The sequence below is a fragment of the Aulostomus chinensis genome, chromosome 19, assembly GCF_037954235.1.
Source record: "Aulostomus chinensis isolate RoL2024-O1b breed Wild chromosome 19, RoL_Achi_v1.0, whole genome shotgun sequence".
Lineage (NCBI taxonomy): Eukaryota > Metazoa > Chordata > Actinopteri > Syngnathiformes > Aulostomidae > Aulostomus > Aulostomus chinensis.
The window spans coordinates 5,278,690-5,304,224 of NC_141338.1; the positions used below are offsets into that span (position 1 = coordinate 5,278,690).

Genomic DNA, 25,535 nt, shown 5'->3' on the forward strand with positions numbered 1-25,535 from the left:
AGCCAATAATATCTGCTGCATCTCAGCATGAAGCAATATTTGATTTATTTTTGCATCTGTTTCCTCAATTATATTTTGCCACTCATTACCTGTGTATAAAATTACATCCAGCCTTCTGTTGCAAATTGCTTTCCAAAACACAATATTTTATTTGTCCACAAACCAGATTGCGACATATTTTGAGGCCGTGGCTACGGGTGTGTACTGTCGTACCCTGGTTAATTGTTTGAGAGAGTGGGAGGAGGAGGTCGCCACTTCATTATTTTGCATCGTGGAATGATATTTTTTTCTCCATTTGCTGAATAGAATGTATAGAACACAACATAGTAGGATGTTTGTTGTTTCCAAGCAATTGCTGCCAGAGAAGGAGAAGTTCCATTGAATAATATAGACAAGAAATACGCATCTAGTTTGTACTCTAAATGGAGTTTTCATACTATGAGGAGTTTAACAATCTCAAAAAAAACAAAAAACAAAAACAGCCTGACAAGAGGTTTTTGGTGTTCACAAACCAGTTTAAAGGCTAATTCGTTTTCCAGAGAATACAAAAGAAAAGAAGGCAGAGAGTGAAAAAAGGCAGAAAATTAAAGAGGATTGTCACAAATTGTGAAGTCGGACAGGGTTGTCAGAGCTGGGTGAAGGGGCGTCGGATGAAGGTACTGTAATCAGAATAGAGGTTTGTAATTTTATTTTCCAGCCGCTACCAATGAAGGACGCATAAAGTGGTGCTAAAAAAAGGAAGAGAACATTTATCTGAAAAGAATGTGGAAGACACCGTATTGCTAGGAATCAAACTGCATTATAATGTCTTATTTGTTCTTGAACACTAGCTGCAGTCTCCACTGTGTGCACCCATTGACTGACTCATCTCAGGACTGAACATGCATACGGGCATCTCTTCGTTCTGTTTGATTTAGGATAGTCACCCGAGCCGGTGGAAACAGTAGCATCATCTGTTAGATCCTGTAATCCATCCAGATTTTGGCCATGTGAGCATCTGCTGCCTCACACTCCAGCAGAGGATCTGTATGGGCGGAAAAGGAGGAAGAAGAGGAGGGGAGGATGGGTAGAATATCACAGAGCACAAGGAAGAAAGAAAATGATTGATTTGAATGTTTGGAAAGCAAAAAGCAGCAAAGCTTGGTCCAGCAGTGATTGGCTGTCATAAAACTCACTGTTCCACATGTGGGATTAAATTATACAAAACATGAATACTCCGTGCTTCCAGAGCAATGCTCATCAGAGTAAGAAAGCAAAGATAGTTTAGTGATCCAGTACACATGCTACCATCTCTCTCTGATGCGTTTCTTTGCCGTACCAGCTGTCATGGTCATTACAAGGCGACGGCAGTGCCAACCTCTTCTTCAGCCAGCAGCTGCCTTAGCAATGTGCATCTCTCAGATTAAGGCCGGCTCCAATCTGCCCTGATCTGTTCGAGGAAACAGATGATGACGATGATGAAGGGACAACTAGAATCAGAGATAGCGCAACTAATCCAGACAGCCATCAAATCACGCAGCAAAAGTCATCACAGGAAATTACTGAAAATGTTAAAGCGGATATAATTCAATGAGCAATATGTTCTTGGATAATTTCACACGTCACACAGTCAGATGAAATGAGACTTCTGCTTTCAGAAATCCTTTAGTACACTCACTGCACTCCCTTACCTTATCAGTGAGCGCCAAAGAACCACAGTGGAGGATTTAGCGCTGCCAGCAGTGAAGTTGCAGATTGTAACCTTTTCACCTTCATCTTTCCTTCCCAAACATGGCCTGCATGTCAAATAGTGTATGATCTTCTAATAATTGTCTAAATTCTCCAACTTCAACATTAAATTGTTAGCCAGCAAACTCTCATTCAGGACAGAAAACATTTCTTTTTTTTTTTCCTAAAAGTGCTCAGACACTTAGAGAAACTTGGCATGACTCAGAACAATAAGAGAGCAAAGGGGAAATGAGGCAACTCTTACATTGCAAAAAAGCTTTTGACCAAAAAAAAAAAAAAAAAAGTTTGTGAATGTTACCGTCATAGCTTTCTTGGATAAATTAAAGCCTCAGGGATGCCTAAAGTGTATAACCTGCTCTCCGCCATCCACGATATTCAGTAAAATGAGTCAAATACAGCAGTTGGTCTAGGTTTGCACTGATTAAAACCCGTGATTGAACGTGAATGAACAAGTGCATGCGAGAAATGCGGCACATTTCTGTCACAAAAAGAAAAACTCAATGCATGCATCAAACTGCATCTGTCCATTTTTGGAGGACCAAACAATTTAACTGTGATGTAGGATTGAAAACGATCTGCTCAGCGTCCTCAAGTCAACAAGTCTAGTCCTCGAGCTAAATGGGCCTAATTCCTTTTCCTCTTGCGAGAAAATGCAATATTGAAGGACAGTTGTTACAACGCTGTGGTTAAGATTGAGATTAAAATGCAAATAAAAATGGCTGCTCATGTCCTGACACCTCCATCCTGGATCACAACGTGAGACATATCAGTTATAACGCATTACTTTTAGTAGGTACAAATAGGAAGCGTGACGGACAGCCTGGTATACGTCAAAGACCAAAAATTAAAAATAAAAATCCTCAAAGTGAGACAGAAAATAAACTAACAGCTGTACGGCATCACTTACATCTGTGTTTTCATTCCAAAACAATATGAAATATCAGCTGGCTCTTACCTCCTCCAAACATTGACACAGAACATTCTGGGCCATCTCATTTATGTCCACAGCAACTGTTTAGTAGGAGAACAGTGCTATATCAACTTCCCTCGCTGCCTCATCACACTGCATTCCCTAAATAATGACTTTGGCAGCAGGTAGAACTCAATCCTCAGACAGCATGTGGTTTAGTGGGAAATCTGATATGGAAACTAGACTTTCATTCAGGAAGGATTTTGTAAATGCAGGCAGCTCTCCGGCCCAGTCACTTCTATGCCATCTTTTCCTTTTTGCTGTTCAAAGTATTTGGAATCTTTATTTTGTGTTTTGTTTAAGACAATTGGATATAATCTGAGACCATCTCACCACGGTTTGGCCCTGCAAAATACCAGACAAAAAGCCATCAAAAAAACCAACAGAAAGATACAGGGCACTTTTTGGCTGCTGCTGTACAAACTCAAGTCACCACAGCTGCTGCTTTCACTGTGATGATATTTACTGTCAGCGACATCCTCTGTAGGCTTTCAGCCACTTAGCAACGGTTGCTAATGCTTTGAAATGGACAAGGGTGGTACAATGTCCATTATGCTATGGAAAACAAAACTCATATTTTAAAGCCTGTGACTGCTGATTATAGTTCAATCTTTTACCTTAAAGTCGGTCATGAATCCCACTGACCTAGACAGGCAAATTGGATGTCCAACAGCACGAACTTACACAGTCCTGCTCTGTTCTAGCGCTGCCGCAGCAAGGTTGCCTTTAGCTTTGACTGACAAACCCTGGGCCTAAAACACCCATCTTTAAAACCTTTAAATATGGGAAGGTCAAAGAAGAAATCAACTGTAAAACAGCCGATTCTTTGAGCAGCAGATGAATTAAGTTACGTTTGGTTTTTTTTTTTTTTACATCAGAACTTCTATTTCGTTGCGTGCATAGCAGCAAAATTGTCAAATTTTCCCATGTAAATTTTGATACAAGGGTCATTTATTGCAGATGTGGCTGTCACTCAATGCATCTGTGGGAGTGTTTAATATAAATTTCTTTTGCCAAAATATAATTATTAATTTGCAAAGAAGGGCCTTCAAGGAGAAGACGAATGGCCTATGTAGGAATATGAGTGCTGCCAAAATTAATTCAGTCGAGCAATATTTGCATTGTAAGGGTTCACTAACTTCAATAGTAATAATTGTCTACTTTACCACTAATGCAACTTATTCCAGATTGAAGAAAAAAACCTTAATCCTGTTCAGTAGTCCTGACACGGCCCATCGGGTACCCAGACTGCTGACACCGACCACAAGACACAGATGGCTCCCAGTCTGATGTCAAAGGACAGCCTGGAAGCAGCTGTAACTTGCAAAAGAGTAAAGTTCACTCCTGCTTGACACTAAACTCTGCTGGGATCAACACAGACAGGAGTTAGGAGGCTGAAAGTGGACAGTCATGCAACCAGATTTTGCATGACATGATCATGCCACACATGGACTGCAAAGATGGATGGAATTTGTTTTTTTAGAATAACTAATCTTGTTAAAAATGTCACAAAAACATTTGTTTCCTAACCTTAAAAAAAAAAGAAACGCATATAATAGACCCACTGGTTCACATGGATACTGCACTGATTATGAATCTAAGGTAACGCAAACTGTGGAACTGACACAGAAAGGAAATGGGTTTATTTCAAATCAACTGGTTTGGAGAGAATAAACTGGGCTATGCAGTGCTGTCAACGGGTCGATGAAGACAACTTTGCACCTGGCATTAGCTAAAAAAGCACTAGGGGTCATCTGAGCCATCCTGCAAATCCATCTACAGTGCCAGCAACAAAATGGGGAGAAATCTCAGACTTAATCATTCTTTTATACCTGCAAACACTGGACTGGTTGCATGCTGCCTGGAGATGAAGACAGTTTGATAATTAGCTGCAGCAACAGCTTGTCTGTCACAGGAGTTAAATATTGGCTTGTCGGAGCTGTCTGGAAAAAAAAATTGGTGTAGTTTTAAACATTTTTTTCCTGTACAAGGCAGGAAAGAGAACTCGAGCAAGTGTGAAAACCTTCGTGAAATCAGGAGAGTTATTTTCAGTTTCCCTCAACAACCTCTCATATGATACATTGAAATGTCGATGCAAACACATCTTGTATTTGCTTGACAAGCAAAAATGTTTATGAAGGTTCAATAGAAGAAAATTGTAAATTGTTGAATTGTAATTGTAAAATTGTAAAATTGTGATTTTTTTTTTTTTTGGTGTGGCTGTGGATGTGCGCAGTGGTGAGTGTTTTCATCCTCACTCCATCCGGAAGCTGATACTTTCAACACCCACTGTGACACTAAGGCACATCAGTAAACACCAGCCCACAAGTATATACAGGGAGGCATCAGTGGCACCATGGTTAACAGCAATACTGATGACAGTAAATATATTAAAAGTGTGACCTTTTCATTAAATCCCATTGAATATTTTTTTATCAAAAATAACTGATATCAATATTGGAGGATAAACAAATGTGTGATTGAAGCATTCCATCTTTGAAGCCATGAATATTTAACGGAAAGGCGAGCAGAGCTTAAGGGGCTAATCTAACAAATATTGATTTGAGGTGATCTAGAGCAAATGTGGAAAACCCCATTAAAAATGCAGTATGTGAGTCGAGAGCAAGTCAAATTCAAATCAAGAGCGTTAAATGACACTTTGACTAATGGAACTGTTCACTACGATGATGGCACATGCAGGTTATCCAATTAATCCAATACAATATTTGGGAACTTTCTTAGATGTTCGTGGCATGCTTACAAAGCACAAGACTGAAACACTTGAGGTAGGTTAGCTGGACAATAAAGCCTTCATTCATATGTTAGGGTTAGCCACAATAAAGCCGCGTGTAGAAAAATGTTGTTACATTCGAGCCACATTGATTTAGACAAGAGATTCCTTTGAATGACAAGTTCTTAAGTTCTCTTTATAACCCCACACGTAACATCTTCTATATTGTTATGAATGATTGTCGATATTGAGGTGTTCAACTTATAACTGCATCTTCTCAATTAAACTAATAAGGACGTGCTGAAAACTACACAATAAAACCCTGTGAGTGTCTTTGTAGGATTCAGTATCAAGTGCATTCAAGTATTAAAGAGGTGTCGAGACTCTGAAAGGCTCGTTTCCTTTTGTTTTTCTGGTTCTCATTATTGCCCCTTTGACCTCTGAATATTCAGTCAAATTCTTGATTTGATATTTGATGCAACACACGACTTTCATTAATAAATGAAGCCGTGTACCATTTGTGTTAGCACAATGTTGTGAAATTGGGTTTCCTTGCGTGTGTGGAGGTCTCAGGTGAAGTACTCAGGTTATATCTTTACATCTTACTCTTAAGCTCTGGCCACATGTGTAGTGTAAGCTGCACAGTTAAACCCTAATGGTGAATTGAGTCCAATTTTAGCGCAGGATTGAGGTTGTGCTTTGATGTGTGGTCTAGTTAAAATTTTTGAATAACACAGCCACAATGCCTGAACATGCTAAACCACATACAGTATGAAGGATCGGAGCAGTTATTACACGGAAAGGCTATTTCTTTCTTTCAAATGGACCTCAGGTGGATATGTATAATGAAAAAGGATGGAGCCCTAGATTGAAACTTGAGGCATGCCAAAAGTAATGGCCCTGACAATCCAGTTCACAGTATGTCATGCACTCAAAATCGGGCCCAAAAAAATGCAGATTCAGTTCTATTTTTTTCCCCAAATTATGTTTTCAACAAATTCCAACATTAGGCATTCTGCATTTATTAAAAAAAAAAAACAACACTAATTTGTTGTGGCTTGCAAATATCTCACAGGAAACCGACATGGAATTTCAGTAAAACTAAAGTACTTTAGTTGAGAAATAAGCCCTCTGCTCTGTTTCACTGAATTTGGTAACTGCTCGTAGAACAACAAGAGGCTGGTGTCCCAGCAAAAATACTAGATCAAAGTGCACATCAAAGCATAAGAGCCATCCAATTCAACAGTGACACTCTTGACCTTATTAATGCTGGTACCTGCAGGTTCTATGCTAAAATCTTCAGCCATTTTGATGTTTTACTCCATTAAGATGATTTTGTTCAAAGACTGAAGCACACAGATGTGCTATTTGATGTACAAGTCACATCCACCTTGAAGCCTTTTTGTAGGTAAACTATTACCCAGGAATTCAATACTCACTCAATGGCATGAGGAGATCAGGTAATAAGAGAACTACAGGAGATTATTCCTTTGCTATAGGGAATCTTGCCATTGCCAGCAAGTTTTGAGTCAGATTTAGACTCAAAACTGCGGCACCAGAATAAGTTACACAGGGGCAGCAAGGGGGACGTCACAGCTGCAATATTTCAGTAAAGCACTGTACACCTCTCAATCATTGCAACACAGTGTGTTGTAGAAATGTGACAAATTTTCAACTGAACTACTGACTTGTCACAGATTCTCATTTGACAATAAAAGTAGCAGCGAGCAGTGTTTTTTCCTTCAAAATGGAGCCGCAAAATCAGTTGTTTTATTGGGACCAGCTGTGAGAGCCTTATCCTGAAAATTTGTCCACACGCTAAGCAATTCTGTTACTTCGGCTAAATTGTGGCTTAGCTACCACCAACATGAACACCCTCCGTTTTTACTGGTATTACCCCCACCTATATCACAGGGAATAATCTGGTCTCCCTACTTTTATTATTCATCTTCTCTCCATGTACATTGTTGCATTATACAGTATGTTACAGTCCAGTCAGGACTGTGTAGACTTTGTTGGACATCTTGGACTCTAAGTGTGTTTGTCTGTTCATGTTTAAGTTCACTCAGTTCAGTTACAGTTTTATCTCGATAGCTCTTCCCTCCTGTGTCTCTGAGTGCTCCGAGTTTCCTGTGTCAGTTTCCCACCATTTTTTTAAGTGATCACCTTGGTCTTGTCAGTTAATCGGTCCTCATCGGCCACAGCCCTGCTCCTGGTATTTCTTTCACAATCTGCTCCTTTCCTGCCCTGGCGTTCTCCCACCTGTTTCTTGTTGTGTGATAAGTTGTGTGTATTTTAGGTTTGCCTCCTGTTTCTGCCATTGTCATATCATCCATTTCCACCTTTCCTTGCCATTTTCTTCTGAGTTTGTTTTTGTTGGTCATCCTAGTTTTTTTTTTTTAGTGTTATCCTTTATGTGTTTCCAGCGGTCTGTGGGTTCTAGTTTTTGTGGTCATTGAACCGACACCTCATCAAGTCTGGACTTTTCCCCTCTTTGCGTTTGGATCCTCCTCCACACCAACTCTGACATCACAGTAACTGCAATAGGATTGATTCTTACATTCATTTGGCACTAATATTTATATTAGTTACATATAACACAGCCCAACTTGTCAGACTATGCCTCTGACATGTCTGCTAACAAACCTTTGTCATTACCATCCCCAGTCTGTTGTCAATGACTCCCGAACAGAGAGGAAAGCCTATATTTTATAGGTGGTTAAACGCATACACATGACAGGAGAAACATACCCGTGATTAAAACTCTGGTAGAACCGGTCACAAAGGCATCCATCACGCAACAGGCGATTCTCCTGATAGAGATCACCGTTTTACCCATTTGTCAATCAGCACACACACAGGCAGACAGCCTGGGCTCTTCCCACCAGACCACACACACCACCTGTCACCTCACTACTTGCCACAAACGGTCAGCCTTCATTCCCCACAACCCTCGGGACTCTTGCAGTGAAAGTGAAGCATCTTGTATCAAACTTGTGCGATTGCATGGTTGGCTGGATTGGTTTTGCGGAGCATATCACCGCTCAGTTATAAGTCAACCATGGCCTGTAAACACACCATATGGACACAGAAGGCTTTTTTTTATTTCGTGCCATGTTGGTATCCTGCAGGAAACTGACCAGAACAAGTATGATGGATTGGTCTGCCGCTGCTGTGTAATTCACCCTGCATTTTTCATACCCAAACAAAAAAGAAAGTGGAAAGAACAAGACCGGAAATGACTTCTAGATCTAGTGGCTGAATATATGAGGAAATCATTGAGTGTAGTACTGGTCATACGTTGTTTGAGAGCCCAGATGTTTTGTCTATGAACCCATTTCATGTTTCAGAATATATTGACAACCTTTTTTGTTGCCACTTCCTAACACCGTGTTAAATTGCAGAACATGGTTGAACTTCTTCCTATGTGCGGTTCAGCTGTCATTTCATTTTTCTTTACCATGAATGCAACATTTCTTCGACAGTGATTTCATTTGTTTCCTCAAATATTAGGCAGTTTGTTCTGGATCTTTTTTTTAAAGTGTTTCCAACAGAAGGAAATTTGACCAGTGCCACTCCAGAAGACTGTTAATGCCTGAGCTCCACAACTCTAACCATGTCATCAAACTGACAGCTTGACTGACACATTGGTGGACATTAATTGGATTCTCAGTAGCAAGAGTAATGGATTCATCACCACAGGAGACTCTGGAGTTAAATAGATCTTACACACAAAATGCTGAATCAGACTTGTGCTGGGATCAGCACACACACACACACACACACACACACACACACACACACACACACACACACACACACACCAAGCTTTCAAAACTATTTCACCATCAGTTAAACTTTCCACCATCATGTGGAACTACAGATATCGTTTATCTTCTGACACAACAGTCAAGAATGATGTTGCGAGAAGTAGACACCTCAGTGAGAAGCTAGCACAGCAAACTAGGCTCTCATTTTTTCAGGAATGTAACTCTACTACAATCTTATGTTATACATTGAAGAGTTTCATCCAATTGAGTCCGAATTCTCCCTTGTAGAAGCTAAAGACTGCCAACATTGCAGAAAAAAAACTTCCAACAGCACCCAATGCATCATCAAAATGAGAAAGACAAAAAACTGGACCCTAAATAAAACCAAAGCAGAAGCTACTGGAATTGGTGGATAACAACAATGAATACCCCAAAAAACAAGTTTCCACTCAAAACACACACATACACACACACCAAGCTTTCAAAACGATTTCACGCGCGCGCGCACACGCAACACAGCAGGCCAGCTGAAGGTGTTGATCCTCTGGTATCACACGCACATTTGAGCAGGGAAAACCAACTTCCCTTCAGAGCCTCAGCCAGGCAGTTGCCCCCAGCTGAGGGCTGATTGTCAGTAGTTGAGGGGAACCGTGCAGGTGAGGTCAGTAGCACCCTGATTAGCAAATACCTGGGACCATGCTGGTGGTGGTTTTGCATCTGGTCATGAAACTGTGTTTATACACTGCAGTGTTTATTTTTTTAATCAGCTTCATTCTGTTGCTTAATGCCTTTGATAAGTAGCTGACTGATTGCACTGAAGTGAACTGCTGGCAACCACAACAGCTATCATCCCTGCAGAAATTATGAGCCGAGCAGCTGAGACTGCAGCAAAATTATTTAACAACTGCTTAATGAGATTAATCATTCAGTTACAAACTATTTGCATGTAAAAGTCTGTGTGATAGGCCGGAGGGACATGATATGAACTTGATTTTCTTGACTTGACAGACGAGTCTGTTTAGTCTTAAGACTGATGAGAACTTTAGTCTGTTCCTCAACCAGCGCTTGTTTATAGCCAATCAATACGGACTCAGTTAACAAATCTCTCATTTTCGGCTCACAGCGTCCAGATCTGCTGTAAAACACTCATCTAAAAGCACTAAAAGCAGCTTTACACACAGGACAGACCAAAGTAAACAAATCTACAGAGAATGATATTCTTCACAGTCCCTGTGCTTGAGCCAAACTTTTCCCTGCTGATTGTCAGGAGACTGAGTGTGTATGCTGTCTGGCTGCTGCTGCTGCTGCTGTTCCCCACCTAGAGGATTTCAGGTCTAATCTGTCAGGTGCATGCCCAAGCATTTCTTTATCAACTTTATCAATATAAGTGCAGCATTGCCAGGGTAACTGCAGGGAAGGAGGGAGGGAAAGGGAAGGGGGGGGGGGCAAAAGCCAATCCCTTGATCTGGAGCAGACAATAATTACCCAGCCTCCCCCACAATGAACCTGGCTCAAAGAGGGGCTGAAGCATGACTGCTACGACAAACTCGAAACACATTCAGCTGTTTTCTTTCATTCAATTATACACTTGAATGAATGGCTTGGTGCTATGGGATGGATGTTTTGTTGTAAAGTTTTGTAGTAATGATAGAAAGTATAGGCTTTTATGCTGCAGTTTCAGGGGAGGAGTAAATTAAGCATGACCACCCTTGAATCTTTACTTAAACCAATGGTGAAAGTCAACAACAACTAGATTTCCATTTTTCTATAAAAATGCAAAAAAAACAAAAAACAAAAAACCCAACCCAAAGTCTGGACTTCCATTAAGAAATTCAAATTACACATATGGTGGTTTTACACATTCTGGTAACTAAGAGTAGAGTTGGATTTGACTCTGATTTTTTATTCTCAGGCGCTGATATTTTCGATAAATGACACAGAAATAGCACGATCTTTTCTGTTTCAGCGTTGCCTGGGTTGAAACAGTTCACCGCGTACGACACTGCCTTAGAAGGGGGGTTTCTTTTTCATTTGTATTCAACACATTTTTTCTTACCTGGCAACTTGACTTTTGATGAGGCAATTTTCATGGAAGCTTGTGATACCTTTATATGTCAGTCTCTTGCATCTCTTCTTTTTTTTTTTAATAGCCTGCTGTGCATGAGTTAAATTGTGAGAAATGACTGTGGCCAACATCAATGCTGCTTAAAAACTGATCGTGATGTAACATTAAGTTAATTCTTGAGTTTAAATTTTTCATCCATCCATTTTCTATACCGCTTATCCGTTAAGGGTCGAAGGGGGTGAGAGCCTGGAGCATATCCCAGCTGACATTGAGTGAGAGGCGGGGTTCACCCTGGACAGGTTGCCAGTCTGTCGCAGGGCCATCAGGAGTTCAGCATCTTGCTCAAACCAGTGCCATTCTACCGCTGAGCCACGCCACCCCAGGTTTAAATTTTGAGAACTTTAAAACTGAATGGTGATAGCTGTAGATTTATTAATGTTAATGATGAATTTACATGAAGCCAAGAGAAGTCTGGATGCCATAAGTGGCAACAGTGAAATAAAATGTATTGGTACGGATGTAACCTTTGAGAACTGACGATCCACGCATGCAAGCACATCACTTGAAAGCAATATGGCTGTGCAGCACGTCAGGTTTGAAACCTAAACAACAACTTGATAAGCGTTCGAGCAGCTATCCTGGACAAGGGAACATGAGAGCAGACAGCTGTCATCCACTTAGAAGAGTGTGACCTGTGTGGGAGGAGCTTTGTCACGGCAATTCAAACCACGCCGCAACATTGTACATACAAGATATTTTCCATGAGATTGCCTTCATCCGTGAATCCTCTAGTGACCTATAACAGAGGATACGGCAAAGCTGTAGGTATGAGGCAAATCAATGATCGGGAGTAGATGTCAGTCTCAGTTTTAATTGTATGTCATCATCTGACAGTTGTTTCATATGCAGCAGCTACCTGCACAGCACACTGCTGAAATGATTTGCTCCAGGAGAGTGAAGCATGAAAATATAAGGAGAAGCCAGCGACTACCCATCAAACTATTTGACTGTATACAAATATTAAAAGAAAATGATTTCCTGCCCACATCATTTCACTGCTGATTGGTTAGATTTCTAGAGGATGAGTATCCAAAAAAATACACCAAATGTTTGATTATTCAGAAGCACGACAATTCCTCAGCAGGAGCTCTCGTGTCTAACTTAAATGTTGCTAAGGTAGCCAAGCATGCTCAAGAATAAATTAGTTCCCTCCATCCATGTTTGGAAAGACTGCAATAAATCGATTTACTTGTTTTGTCATCCATGATGCATAGTACACAAGGTCCTGTTCAGTGCATCAATGAAAGCTGAGCAAATGCGTCTTTAATTTATGACTCAATAAAAAGGGACCTCTATTCATATTGGCTCGTTTGATCTATCGCGTGCAGATGATTGGATTGGTTACAATGGAAGTACACTGCATCAAATAAAGCATGAACACACTCTGTCATGATGACAAAAACGCAGAACACCAGTAACATGTTTTGTTCCTCCTGACTTGTACAGAGAACAGCCAGACCAAAGTTAGACTATTAGCTGATAGATAAGAATGATTTACGGCCTCTTGTTATGCCTCCAGGAATGGTTGAGGAAAAGCATGTTTTGAATTTTAAAATGAAAGGAAATATGCAAAGAACCTGAAGGTACAGAAGATGCATCATGCAAAAGAAAAAAAAAAGAAAGAAAGAAAAGAAAAGAAATAATGAGAAAGAAAAACAGTGGATTTGGAGAGGAACAACGTGATTTGTGTAAAAATTGCAGCACTGCACACAGAGAGAATAAAGGCACAAGAAAGGGACAGGAGAAAGCGGCAGTGAGCCGGCAGGGTATCTCCCTCCCCAGCTGCATGCTCAGGAAACTCTTGAGAATATAAAGGTAGGACGGTGTATGGTGCACAGCCTGAGGAAACATTTCACCCAAATGCATCCCAGTTGTTATATGAATTATCCCAGAACAACTGTTTACACAGGCTTTGGACAACAACAATATGTTTAAGTACATTTTAGAGATGAATGGATGAGTACTTGGATAGTATGGACAATAAGCTACAAAAACAGGAATTGAGTTTCAAACAAACGGCCCTCAGTCATGAGAATGCAGGGCCAGAAACAGCTGTGTTAGTGTCCTGTTGTCTATTATTGGTATACATGGTGTAAAGTGAATGTCCAACAACAAGACTTTACTTTTTCTCAGTTGAGAATGTAGCATTGGGATGGTTTTGTGCTTAAGGTTTAGGTGCAGGAACAAATTGTTTATGGAAAGATGAAGATGGTTTTTTTTAATGTGAAAACCACCTGAGTTTCTTGCAGAACAACACCAGGACAACAGCTGAAAACATCCAGACTTCTCGATAAAAACACCCAGATTTGTTGATATACAACTGCTGAAAATGTCTGCATTACTGGCTAAAAACCCACAGTTATTTTCAGTTTTTTTTTCCCCTTTTCTTTAAAAAAAAGAATAAGAGCTGAAAATGTCTCAACTTCTCACTAAAACAACCCAGTTTGGTCGGAAGAACAATGGTTGAAAACGTCCAAATGTCTTGGCTCATATGCAAATGATGGAGCATTCGTTACTGAAATTATAACAACAAGCACTGACGGAGAACAGCCTAGTACATTAAATATGAGGTTTGGGTCTCGGCCTCACCTCCTCACCATGAACAGATGTTTAGAGTAAGTGTATAATGTAGAAATTTCAATAAACGCAAAACCTATTTTTGTATCCCAGACCCCAAACTCATCGGATTGTGTTTTATGGAATACAGGGTCTAAAAAGCCACAAGCACACAAGAGAGGTTTGAAATAAAAAGTTGAGAAGGAGCTTCACGTGTGATTTATTTCTATAATTACGCATGTTCTACATCTTTAAAGATGTCCTGTGGAGGATCAGGCAGTATGCTATAGGCCTTTCTCTTTTCTGCTACTTTCACATCACAAATAAATCCATACCAACTGCCGTGGCAACTGTTGCATCCCATGCATCCATGGCAATAACCACAAGACACACAGAAGGCGGTGGTGGTTGTATTTAAAAAAACAAAAACAAAAAACAATAGACAAAATATCAAAGCAGTCATTAAAGTGGTTACCATGACCGTGTTGTGAATGATGTCAGTTATTTTTGAATAACAACAGCACCGTGGTTTATGGTTCGACTGTCTTGTCACTTGTGTTTTTATCCTTGTGAGTCTGGTGCTCCATTTTATAAAAGAAAAAATGACTGAATGAAACAAAAATTAAACAAAAAAACATGCTGAAAAAGAGGCATATCACATAATGTAATCTTTTGGTCTCTGATCCAAGCTCATTTTCTTCTCAAATTTAACCAAGAACATACAGTAAAGCTTGTCGCTCTTGATGTGAGCTGATTTCCTTGCGCTACATAAGAAGATACACTCAGCAGAAAGTATTGCTTTTACAGGCTTATGGGATCAATTTGCAAGACTACATCAATTGAATTTCTTTTGACCAAAGTCCTGCGGAACTGCTCTACTCAAATGCATCTGCCAAGTCACAACAAGGTCACATTCAATTTATTTTCAAAGTGTTGACAGACAACATATTTCACTTCTTTGTCCTTACCAATCTTGCATGTAATAAAATGTTTAGATGCTAAAGGTACTTTTGTTGAAGGTTCAGACAGATCATTCCCTGGTGACATCCAGAATGGAAAAAGTCAACAGTGGTCAGTCAGAGCCGGAGCCCAATCTTAAACCAGATATTCATTTTTTGACAGCCAAAGAACAGGTCTCGGGTGCTTCAGCACTAAAATAGGTTGCTGGTCTAGAACTGATTGTTTCTGGGGCTGGGTGGGGGGAAATATCATGAGCAAATTCCATGAAAGCATTTTATTTTGAGCCTTCTTATCCAAAAAAAAAAAAAAATGCCCACTCATATGTCCACATCCACAAGCAATTGGTAATGGCTATAGAAAAAGCTATAGAAGTGGCAGACTCAATATAAATGTTGCTGTTTCATATATAAATGCAACTAACCTGCACCCTCCATGCTTCCACTCTGGAGTTGAACAGATTAGCGTTGGATGCTCATTTCCACATACTGGAGCTCTGTGTATGTACACGAGTCAACTGGAGGTCTGTTCATTCTTATCCTAAACTTTGAAACTATAAGAAACTCCTTGTACTCTTTCCTCCTTCTTAATCTGCTCCGTATGCACTGGAAAAAAAAAAATTCTAGCTCCAGTTTGCCAGCAAAAATACCATTGTGCTCGTAGAAGCTAACAGGCTAGCGTGTGTTATGGGTCCAGTTCCTCTCTCTGTATTTGATAGTGAAATACATTCAAAATTAGCCAGTCACTCACAGCAAACATGCTACATATTAGCCTGTTAGCTACTGGGTGATGCATCCGTTTCTACATGAAACAGCAGGGGGCGTCTTCTATTTATCATGCAGACTGACAGCAAACAAAACTATGTGGACTCAACTGTGTTGAGGAGATAGTGGCGCGACTCCCCGATAAACCGATTTGCACCTCATGGTGTCTTGAAGCCCCATAAAATTCCCAGCCGCATAACCCTGGTCCTCATCAACGAATGAAGTTAGCTCAGTTGTCATGGAGATGGGAGATGATGTCATATATGGAGGGAGCTCTTTAATGAAAGGATGGTCTTTGGCGTTGAATGTGAATGGCCTCTTTCATCTTTGGAGACTCAGTGTCAGCAACACTTGATGCTGTCACTGGTTTTGGTTTGGCGTTGTGATAGACGGATGATGTGGCCCACAATTTCATGAGCAAAGTGTTTCCAAGATTCGTGAAGATCCCTGAAGCTCATTATTCAGTCTGATTTATTTGTTGTATACAGCCTTTGTTAAGAAATATAACATTTCATATCCACATACTGGAAACAAGAGTGGTTTCGACATCGACAAAAAAACAAGTCTCAACTGTCACTGTGCCCGGTTTATTTTAACAGCTCTGATGGATAAACTCTCTGTTAAATTAAGTCTCATTTCCTGCTCCTAATTTCTTTACTTTTATTGTTCAAACAAAAGGCAAAGAGCAGTTTGTGTTTGACAGTATGACAAAGCACTTTCGGATCCTATAATCAGAAACAACAACAAAGAAAAATTAAGTAATTTTCAGACTGGAATGTTTGTGTCTAAGCGCCAAGCTGCGCCCCCACCCAAAAAAAAGAAAAGAATTAACAACATTTTAAATCGCTGCAATAAATTCAGTCTTTGTGTGTTTACCTGCATTTTGTCCCTTTTATCTGTCCTGGATGGGAAGCGACTGCTCCAAGTGATGAGAAATGACTGACCCCAATGTTGAAGAGCAAATCTACTCTGCGCTGACGAACGACAATCACATCAGCACATCCTCTTCATCTGAGCCTGAGAAACAACAAAACCAGGGCGTTTCACTCTAATAAGATATGAAATACAGCCACAAGTCAAAGACAAAGAGCTCAAACTTCTAATGAGCTCATGCACAGAGATCACTTTTAAAGTTCTGAGCTTAAGGTGTTTTTGTTAATACAAACCCAGGGAGATGCTTATTCCACACCTTTATTTAACCTCGCTAACACAAAAGAATTTAAACCTGCAAAATCTGGCTGCTCAGGGGGGGTTTATTGGTTTTCCTCAAAGACGTGTTTTCAAAAAAATCCAACATCCCTCTGTAGCAAGAGATCGAAAGCTCCTTTTGCCTGCGTCTTTCAAAGTGATCAAAATGTCTCAGTCTTTCTTCTCACTGAGCTTATCAGCAAAACACGTAAAAACCAGGTACATAAAAGAAAGTATAAAAAAGTGGCAGTGTGATTCAGTGTGACCCCTTTGAATTCAGCAACACAAACATTCACCATCTCCAGGAGTCAAACAAGCAAGTTGAACAATCAATGAGAAGGTTTTATATACCTTTTTAATGTCCCTTTGACCCAATGACAGTGAACATGAACATTCTAGATGGCAAAATGTCTCACCCTGTCTTCGCCTAGGGCACCGATAGGCCGGACGAATCAATTTGTGACCAGGGTGACCAGATCCGAACAAACCAAGAGTGAGACAGTGGGTTACCGAACATCACTAATGCTTAAAGGTAGCATAGCTTTTCTTTTCTTTATTTTTTTGAAAGGATTTAAGTGGTAAATATAATTTTTGGGGGGTTGACATCCACGCATGTCCAAGTAGGAAACATTTATAGGTACAAACTTAATCACAAGACATGAAACAGGTGGTAGAAGTCAAACAGGAACAGGGCTGTGATTGATGAGGGCTAATGAACCAACGAGACCCAGGTGAAGCAATAGTTCAGTCCTAAAATTTCAGGCCCTGAGAGGACAGTCAGAGGCCTCTCCTCCAAACCTCTATTCAGAGCTGCAGTCAAAGTGGGGATGACATTTGAGCCGCTGGCAAACTGACTATGACACGTTCCAACAGTATCATGAACCAGACAAACAAACACTTGATGACATTTCTGGCTCCATTTGAAAGGAAAAGAAGCACTTCAGTGCTGTGAAAAGATGGAATTTAGTTCACCGCCGTATCTGTGCTTAACCTCACATTGATACATGCCTCGCATTTAGTTACTGACATGTTTGAAGGTATGTTAGGGTTCCCAGAGTTAATAGCACAGAAACAGGAGAGAAATCCTGTGAAATGCAGATAAGAGTTCAGCACCAATGGAGACATCAATGTGTCATCCAGATTGTTTTCAAAGAGTAGGAGCACCTTTCCCCTGAGACAAGACCTCCAAAGTTCCACCAGCGTGCTGCTTACTTTTGTCCTTTCATAAAAAATAAAAAAAAATTGCTACCTACTTTATCTCCAGGAATAATTCCAGACCCTTGGAATCAGAGATGTCACCTCATTAAATTAACAAAAATGGGCTGACACAGCAGCAGCAGGATGGTACAGTGGTCAGCACTGTTGCCTTTCAGCAAGGCAAAGGATCTTTCTGTGTGGAGTCTCCATGTTCTCCCTGTGCCTGTGTGGGTTCTCTCCGGTACTCCAGCTTCCTCCCACAGTCCAAAGACATGCAAATGTGGACTAGGTGAATTAAACACTCTAAATTGACCATAGGCATGGCTGTGAGTGTGAATGTTTGTCTGTCTGTATGTGTTGGCCCTGCGATCGACTGGCAACCCGTCCAAGGTGAACTCCGCCTCTAGGATAGGCTCCACCCCCTCCCCCGTGACCTTTAACAGGATAAGAGGAAGAAAATGGATGGTGCTGACAGTGTTAGGAACACCACAGATGTAGTAAGCAGGATATCATACAGTTGAAACAATATCATTAATCAATGTTTTTAAAATAGATATTCACACAAATATCCTCTCCAAGAATTCAGATTATCCTTTCACCTGCAATATTATTTCTATCTACACGATGGGAGCCACAATACAGACTTTTCTACCAGCATCATGACTTTGAAAATCCCATTTAAAAACATGACATAATGATGTGGTCAACATAGAGAGGGGAACATGTGCTCTTTTCCATCCTAATACAGCACAAATTTCAACTCAATTCCCCCAAAACTGGTTAAAATAGAATTTAAAATGTGTGTTTCCATCCGCTGAGATGGTGAAAATTAGTGGAGCTCATTAAGATGGCAGTGCTTGGTGACACTAATTCTCCCATCTGGTCCCATTAAGCATTTGCAGAGAAAGAGGGTGAAATGACACAGTGTGACTGAATGAGTGCCAGTCAAATATCCAATCATGTGAAAAACATGTAATACATTTTAATATATATATGTGTGTGTGTGTGTATCCATCCATCCATTGTCTTCTGCATATTCCTGTTAAGGGTCGCTGGGGGGGCTGGAGCCTATCCCAGCTGCTATGGGCGAGAGGCGGGGTTCACCCTGGACAGATCACCAGTCCATCGCAGGGCCAACACATAGAGACAAACAACCATTCACACTCACAGTCACACCTACGGTCAATTTAGAGTATCACTCAGTCTGGTCCCCAATTGCATGTCTTTGGACTGTGGGAGGAAGCCGGAGTACCAGGAGAAAACCCATGCAGACACAGAAAGATCCCGTGCCCGAGCCAAGACTCGAACCCGGAACATTCTTGCTGTGAGGCAACAGTGCTAGCCACTGCACCACCGCCCATGTATATCTATATCTATATATCTATATCTATATATATATATATATGTGTGTGTGTGTGTGTGTGTGTGTGTGTGTTGTGGTTATGCATTACATCTGTCCCCACAGATCATGTTTTTAAATGTGCTGCTATTTTTTGTCACTATAATATAGTGGAAATTGGTGTGACATTTAAGTCACGTGAACATCCCGCCAAAGCTACTTTTTTTACACACACACACACACACACATATATACTGTATATTTATATATATGGGGGTTTTGTTTGTAAGAAATAAGAGTACTGCAATACACCAGCAGATATAGTAAGAGGTATGTTATATATATAAAACATATGAGAGGTAAGAGGTATGTTATATATATAAAACATACCTCTTGCTATATCTGCTGGTGTATTGCAGTACTCTTATTTCTTACAAACAAAAACCCCAAACCAGACCTCAAGTTGAAGTACCGTCTCCCAATCCATTATGTCTCTCTGTCTTGAGAGAGCTTCAAGTGCTTAATCCAACATTAACAAGCAGCCAATAGAGAGCAATCTGCTGTAACAAACAATCCTGAGCACTAAATATGACGGAGGACTACAATGAAAGAAAGAGATAGGGCTAAATCAGACAGATGCATTGTAAAGCTGACAAAGCTTTGGGCTGTATTTATAGACAAAGACTACAAGGATTACATGATCGAGAAAGCACAGTTAGACAGTAATTAATGAAGTGACAGAATTAACGAGGCTAATAATCTTCAGCTACCAGCTCTATGAGGCTGCAGCAGTGCTTTCAGTTGATGCTTCAAACCACAATTGATCATTGTGATATTTAAGAGGGAGAACATTAACCATGTTAACCACCTGACTTATTTATTTTAACCCAGTAATAATGCCAGTTAGCATCAAAACAAAATCTGAACTCCTAAAAGTAAAGCAGGAAAGTCTTGTGTTTTGCAGGTATCACTCACATGCCTGACTTCACTCTAATCTATAATTTTCTAGATCAGTTTGAATCTGACACACAAGTGTTAATGGTTCATTTATCTGTTTATACATGCAACTGCTGTGAAAAACAGTTTTATTCTCTAAAGAATTCAAATGTTTGATGAGACATCCAGCATACAGGTGCATGTGCTACTCTTGCATCCAATGAAAGTGGTTTCTAAGCCCCTCCACTCACCTATGGGGGTGATGTGATGTACTGTCCAAGAGCTTATATTTTGAAATAAGTCTTGTACTTGTGGATGAAATTCTCTTTAGTCTTTTTTCACAAAACTCTCACAGTCTGACATTGTGAGCAAGCGCAACAAGACATTATTTATCCACATTTATTAGCAGAAAGCTAATCAGAATTAGCCAGCTGGACCACTGTCAGTCTCTGCTACATGCCCTATCAGTGGGATCCGAAAGCACATTCAACTCTACAGGCTCAGGCATATGCCAATCAATATTCATGGCAAGTTCCTCCCTAGCTTCATGATTCTACCAGAAATGTAAATTTGCAGGTTCCAAAGGCCTTCAAGGAATTCAAAGATTTTCCGATCCAATATTGACTATCTGCACTGGAGAGGTCGAGATGTTCCACTAAAAAAAAAAAAAACCACATATAATGTCTCATGAAGTAGCAAATAAGCAGAACTGGTTATTAGTAGGAGTGTTGCATGCAAATGCCAGGTTTTTTTGAATTGGTTTTAACCAGCTCCAGGCAACCAGCAAAGGAAATGAACAAAGAATTGATAATTTGTTTAAGTGTAAGTGGAGGGAAGTGAAGATGGAAGTTAACAAGTTGTTAGAAAATGTTCCAGAGGGAGTCCCTCTCCCCTCAGGGAATGTCCTGCAATACTGGCCCAATCCGCGGTTGCGTTGTTTAGAATTAATTAGTCTTGAATGTCTGGGTGTGAATCATAGTGGAGGTGTCACTGAGAATACCAGTTGTCTTGGAGAAACCAAGAGAGCAGAGTCTAACGGATATCATATACAGTAATGACAAAATGTAATATGGAATGTAGCTATATAAAGACAGCATGTTATAAAATTTTCATATTGAAGATGGGTCTAGAAGCAGTCATTAGCTTTAATGATACATGGCATAGAGGGTGTCGTTAAAGCGTAGGGCACACTGGTTGGGTTTCACTGGGATAGTCGATGGGAATGTTCATGTTAAGAGAAGCTTTTAGTTTGTGGAGAAACATGAAACCCACGTGAACAGCAGCAGCACATACACTCATACAACAGCACATACGCTCACATGTATGCAGTTTCTATTCAATTTTGTAAACCCGCTATTTTATACATAGATAACCCCTGACACGCAGCACATTCTGTAAGACAAAAAAACAATTAATGTTAATAACTACAAGATGGATTACACAATAATGATAATGTCTCTCACTGAGATCATTGGATTATTAAAAGATCAATGAGACATAATTATATGAACATGTATTGATGTTTTGACATCCGTCCTTCAGGCTGTTTTTAGTTCTCTTCATCTTGGTAATTGCAAGGCTCATAGGTTACAGGGGGTGAGACTTTACACGCGTAATGCTTCAGATCCAACAATGTCACTGATACTGCATGCAACGCTACTGCATATACAAACACCAGTTGTCACACGATTGTCTCATCATGCAAAGTCGTCTTTGGAACAGTCTGCGTGTGAAGTTAACATTGAGTTTAATCCCCTGGTTCCCTGAATGCCATGCCAGAGCAGGATAAGATGACATGGCTGTCTGGCTGGAAGACAGCTTTCAGACGCCTCTCATGTCAGTTTGTCACAGAGGTTTTGATGGCGCTTCAGGTGACACGTAGGCAGTCTGGAAGGAGACAGCAGTGTCTGTTTTAAAGTGGCTTTGCAACCATCGTGACACTTTGAGATGATCTTGCTAGCTTCATATTTTGACACTTCTTGGTCTTTTCACCTTCAGATCATACTAGGACTTCCGTACGAGCAACAATTACATACGAGGAACAATTACATTTAGATTATCTTTTCAATTATCGTAAATTCAAATTGCGTTATTAATGGGCTGTATTTAATGTCAGATTCCATCTTGCAAGATGAGCATAAATATATTTCTTTCAGGAACAACACACCAGATAAAAAACTTTGTTTTTTGTGAAATTATGGATATATTTTAGAAGCTGTTATAGTGGAGAAGATCATATAGCATGCATGGCACAGGGAGACCATCTGTCAGGTAAGAGTTCTAGTTAAAAACAAGCATATTTGGTGACTGACAGGGGAACGGTTTTCTGATGTCAGGGATCCTTAAAAGTTTATTCCAAGAATTGAAGCCTTGTTTGCCTAGATTGATTATTCTGTCTGAAAAACAGAACCCTGGAGAGAGCTGTTTATTCACTAAAGCTGGCTTACAAAGATCCACACACAACAATTTGAGCCTGTAAGGTTCTCATTCACCCAAAAAACAGAATTCACAAAATAATGGCTAAATATACCTGGATTTAGTTCATTAAAGAAAAACTTCAACCACAAGTATCATCTGTTTATCAATCACCCAACACTGATGTCCTTGAAAACACACACACACACACACACACACACACACACACTGCATGTCTTCCATGTGAATGAAAAATTTTTTAAAAAATAGCTACATATGTTTTACTGGAAGCTGATGGAGACAAAAGATTTTCATCCCAAATTTTTGTCTACAAACTCTTAAACACATCATCAACTAAAACCTTCTTTAGCAGGTCGTGTGCTTCATACTTCAAAAACGCTTGAGCTGACAACTAATTAAAGCAGTTGCTGTTCTACTGTCTACAGTGCAAACATGACTATGGGTGTGTTTGAAATCAGCTCAGTCAGTTGAAATCCCCCCCCCCCCAACTTCTTCACTGGCCAGGATTCCACCGGATGCAGTGTTTTCACGGTGTGCGGTGTACCCTCCGGGTAGCTGTCCGATGAACTTGCAGAAAAAAATGCCTTCATTTTAAAAAGAAGAAGTGCATCCAAAGATTTATACAACCATATCGCCACTCTCCAAGGTTTTTGTAATTTGTCAATATAATCTGAAGATTTTATGAGGCTGCTTGACCATTATTCTCCAGAGATCAATTCTGTGTATGACTAAAAACAGATCCTACAGATAAAGATGCACAATTTGCAGGCAAGGGACCATATTTTTTGACCGGAAGCCTTCTGCTTCTGTTTGTAGTCAGAGAAGCATCCACCAATCACATCTGAGCAGACAGTGACTCCGTGCAGGTAAACTTTTGGTGTGGGGAGACAAAAAGGTTGAGCGCAATGGCTGACACATAACCTTGCAACTCATTTGCGTCATTTGATGAGTATTTAGCCTTTTGAATTGTATCTGCTTTCATAAGCTAAACAGCCATAGATGTTGTCTCTCATCTTGAGCTTCGAATCTGAAGCTGCTGTTTGTTTCCTAAACTAAAAATAGTAAATGAAAGAAAACCTCTTCCACAGAAATCTCAAATTTACCCCTTGTCCTCAGAGACCGTTTAGAGCTAAGGGGTTCTGAGGTAGTTTGCACAAAACCCGTAAACGATGGACATCATGACGGACTTGTAAGCTTTTGGTTTTGATGATGTCATTTCCAGATCTCCATCCATTCATCCATCCATCCATCCATCCATCCATCGTCTTCCGCTTATTCCTATTAAGGGTCGCGGGCAGGGGTCATAGACATTATAAAGAGTAGACACCGCTCGGAGTGCTGCGCAGCGAGAAATACGGCTGCCATCTTGGTCCGGTCAAGCTCCCATACGCTCCAGTCATCCGTAAGGTGATGAAGTGATGCCGGAGCACTGTGCGGCACGGTAGCGAGCAGGGCTCAAGGGTTAACTTTTCACAAGTAGGATTAAACATTACATCAGACTGTAGAGTCATTTGCAAACAGCTGGCTTATTCACAGTTAAAGCAACTTTGGTGTATTATCAACAGATTTGCATTAGATTGAAAAACTTGTGTTTTGGAGAGGTTCAAAGAAACTTTAAGATATAAAATAGAAGAAGGAGGAAGGTGAGCTCTTGTTAAAGATTTTTTTTTGTGGTGATCTCCTGTTTCATTTTGAAGATTTCCTAAAGACAGAAATGTGAGGAAGAAGTGGAAGATCGCTTTAAGGAGGGAGAAATTCACAGCAAGTGACTCATCTATGCTGTGTAGTGAACACTTCAAAGAGCAAGATTTGGACAGGACAGGACAGGACAGGTTGTCCTTGGAGATGGCGTTATTCCATCTATCTTCAAGTTTCCAGATCACCTCCAAAGAGCAGGTGCATCACAATAAGGCTGTTAGCATTGTTGAAGGGAAATATTCTATTGACTACAGGGCATCAATTACTTATCATTGTGATTCTCTCTCCCTCTCTCTCCATCTATCTACCGGTATCTATCTATCTATCTATCTATCTATCTATCTATCTATCTATCTATCTATCTATCTATCTATCTATCTATCTATCTATCTATCTATCTATCTATCTATCTATCTATCCATCCATCCATCCATCCATCCATCCATCCATCTATGTCTTTCTGTCTTGTCTTCATTTTAGCCAGAAAAAAGCAGGAACACATCTGCCTCCAGAAGATCTGAGGAGAGCCTGTCCGAGACTCCTCAGGATGACCCGGCGGCCACAAAAATAATACTTTTGGCATTACAGTACTTGTTTGTTCACAGTTTATAGTACTATGACAACAAATTGAATACCATCTCATATGTTCTTGTCTTTCACTTGAAATTGTGCAATTTTTTGATATGTAGGCTATATATTTGTGTGTATTTCTTCATTTTTCCAATTATCAAAATAGACAGTCTGCTTCTATATGACATTATTTGTGTGTGTCTACAAATAGATACAAAAAATTAAACAAAATAAAAATTTAATCAAATAAATATATATTAAATTACCCAGTTAAACATTGAGACATAGCAGGAACCAGCTCTAAACCTAGTCATCCTTGATTAATTATGATACTATGGCATCTACAGCCACTGCCGGCATCTTCTAAAATATTATTTTATTCATTATGAGTAATTGAAAACGCCAAAAAATTTTGGCCTCTATCATGCCTCTTTGAATGACTTTTGTAGAGGAAAAAATTTGCGTAGTAATGAGCGAACTATGATTCATTTAATGAGCTGAAACTTCATTGCGCCGGTTAAACAGCGGTGCAGAGTGCTGTCGCCATGTTGGAAGACCGGACCAACATGG

General features: G+C 40.1%; 1 long non-coding RNA gene across 1 annotated transcript; it reads right to left on the reverse strand.

Moving 5' to 3' along the window:
• Positions 1–273: 273 nt before the first annotated feature.
• On the reverse strand, positions 274–17,379 carry LOC147243742 (uncharacterized). Its single transcript, XR_015110442.1, has 4 exons — positions 17,206–17,379; positions 16,478–16,618; positions 1,319–1,429; positions 274–1,024 (listed from the first exon to the last, which is right to left on the reverse strand). It is a non-coding gene; the product is annotated as an uncharacterized LOC147243742 (long non-coding RNA).
• Between the last annotated feature and the right edge of the window lie 8,156 nt (positions 17,380–25,535).